The 2857-nt window shown below is 37.5% G+C and overlaps 1 protein-coding gene across 1 annotated transcript in view; it reads right to left on the reverse strand.

The window, feature by feature from the left end:
- Positions 1-1995, reverse strand: part of LOC107698795 (neurexin-1a-like) — a 205323-nt gene extending 203328 nt beyond the window's left edge. Inside the window, exon 1 of the mRNA XM_016499899.1 lies at positions 1635-1995. The gene's annotated coding sequence lies outside the window, so the exon portion shown is untranslated. The remainder of the gene's footprint in view (positions 1-1634) is intronic.
- Between the last annotated feature and the right edge of the window lie 862 nt (positions 1996-2857).

The raw sequence follows: 2857 nt of genomic DNA on the forward strand, positions 1-2857 counted from the left end.
TATATATATATATATATATATAGTTTGGAAGTGTAAAATATATAATGACCAGCATGCTTCATGTAATGCTATAACATCACTGTATTTTTACAGTAAAGTTTTTTTACTGTACATTTAATGAAAATGTTATACTTATATATGCTTAATATGCCAACCTATTTTAAAATCATTTTGTTTCTATAAATAGAAATTATAATAACAGTTAAAATAATGGAAGACCACATGACAGCTTAAACGTCATCAAAATTAGTCTCTTCAGCAATTGTGTCAATAATAATATAAAGACAGAACACAGTGTTCCCACACAAAAACACAAAACAATATTAGGATAACACACATACACTAAAATAATGCAGTAAATATTAATATGACATGCAACATAAAACCCTCCAATGTGCATACCATACACACTTAATTACAAAATAATTAAGGCCATTCATATTTTGAAGTTATGAAATGAATTTTTATCAACTTTTTTGTATTAAAAATACATATTAAATATATGTAAATCGTCTCCAGAAAATATTTAATTTATACTTTTTTTTTTACATATCAAAAAGTGTTACAATATTTTACTACCAAATTGTGTTTTAAATGATAAAATCACATCGTATGGTAAGGTTAATTTACAATTAACCACCTAAAATTTTTTACTGTGATGTTTTGCAATCTTTTCCGTTGTAATTACGATTATGTTTATAGCGTATGCAGCCGAGTCAGATTTAGAGGCAATCATATTTACAGTTATTTCAGGCGGAGGATCTGTGCAGTCTGACTTAAGGTCCAAACGGGCGGCAGCATCGAAACTGTGTAATGGGGAAATCTCGTTTGATTCAGCGAACCTCGCTCAGTTCGAGTCCTGCATCCCAAAATGAGCCCAGGGCGGGGGCTTATCGCGCGCCTCTTAAGCATTAATGACACTGCAATTGTCTGGCCTCTGGACTGTCTGTCAACTGATCTCAACCAATCATTTCATGCTTGAATTCCTATGTGTTTACTGTCAGGTTTACACGGGGCTACTTAGCAAGATAACAACCGACCCCTTTCACAGATGGATCTTACCCAACATATCATATGCATGTAGAGAAGGCAGTCTTATTTACCGTATTCGCGAAACGATTACGGTAATGTCTTGCTATCAGTCGCTACTGTAGATGGAGTCTCGAACAATACACAATCATCCTAATAGCCCCGCGCATAAGATTTACAGTCGGGATCATACAATACACATATCTGCCATTTAAAATCTAAACTTTGAAACGGTAACAATTTTCATCCATTTTTTCTTTCCTTTGATTAAAATTGGCGATGACTCATATGCGCAAAACATAGCCAATAATCAACCACCATCTGCTCAAACTGAGCGAGAAAGACACCTTTAACACGCCTCAACCGCGCTCTCTTTCAGACGCTGAGGACAGGAAATATAGGGAGTCATCAAATATCGCTTAAGATGAAGCAAAGGTCAGCTGTATACACAGACGAAATTAAACAGAAATAAAGCCCAGCTGCATCATCTCACCTGCGCGTGACTGCATCGAGAGCGTGAAACGCAACCATAACTCTCACCGAAAACAGCACATAACCTCAAATACGTCTTCGAATTACATTTACACAATTCTTAATTATTTTACCTTGAGAAATGGACCATTGTGCGCCCATTGACAGGTCAAGCTCACCGTTGAACTTGGTTGATTTCCTCCACATCGATTCAGACTTTCATCTGATAAAAAAAAATCACTGCATCGGTGTCGAATGAGCAGAAGAAATGGGAGCGATAAAATTGCGTATGCGGATCTCCAAAGTCCCAATAGATTAAAAAAAAATCAAAATGGAGCCAACAACCAATTAAGATTCAGTACAAAACGGTTCATGCTTAAGAAATTATCCAATGTAAATGTTAGGGTTTTTTTTCCCCGTTGTATATAAAATAGAAGATATCGCTCCCTGTTCTGTGTGCAAGACAAGGTGCGATGTGTTTCTCAGGCGAGCTTTGCCAGGGACTGTCAGCACATCGCGTCACGTGTCTCCCGGTTAGCGTGTGATGCAGACGGGCGGGGCGGGGCGAGAGCGCTGCAGCACCTTGGACAGCGCTCACCGTTATTAGCAACTCCGCATACAGATAAGGAAACAGCTTTATCCGTGATCGTGTGCGCCAAGAATAAAAGCATTTGCTTACACTTTACATTACAGTGTGCATGTTGATAGCTAATATCGTCAGTTAAGAAGTCATTTATTTGTAATTTATTTTATAAGTGTGTATTTAATAATAAAATGGTCCTTAATAGGCTGTTACTATTTAATGAAACGTTTCATTATACTTGCACCCTATACGTGTTACATGGTCACTGTAATGTAAACTGTCAGTGTGCACTTATATTAAGTAATACGGAAGAATAATATCAGCATGGCTGTCATTTGGCCGTAGGCAGGAGCCCACGGGTAATCACAGTCGTGCTGATATTCAGTGCTACTGAAATGCGTCTGTACAAGGATTCTTTAAACAAGTACAGCAATTAATATCCAGCAACTTACGTTCCAGACTGATTAGTCCGTATATTTGTTATTCACCGACTAAATTAGTTCCAAAAGAAATGTCAAGCTGTGTGTGTCGCCAAGCAACACCAAGACTAAAAGACGGTCTGGAATAGTGTATACGAGTGGAGCAGGGTGACAGCTTTCTGCTTCCTTTTGAAAGCGTTATAATCACACGGATCCATCTCCACTCCGGGTTTTTTTCTTTTAAAGATCCTAATGAGAGAAACTCCGGCCTGAGCGATCTTGATGCTATTGAATCACGACATTAAAAAAAATCGCTGCAGATGGAAAAAATAATAATACTCAGACATTTAAAAAG

This window comes from Sinocyclocheilus anshuiensis, unplaced genomic scaffold (genome assembly GCF_001515605.1).
Source record: "Sinocyclocheilus anshuiensis isolate Anshui unplaced genomic scaffold, SAMN03320099.WGS_v1.1 scaffold230, whole genome shotgun sequence".
Taxonomy (NCBI): Eukaryota; Metazoa; Chordata; class Actinopteri; order Cypriniformes; family Cyprinidae; genus Sinocyclocheilus; species Sinocyclocheilus anshuiensis.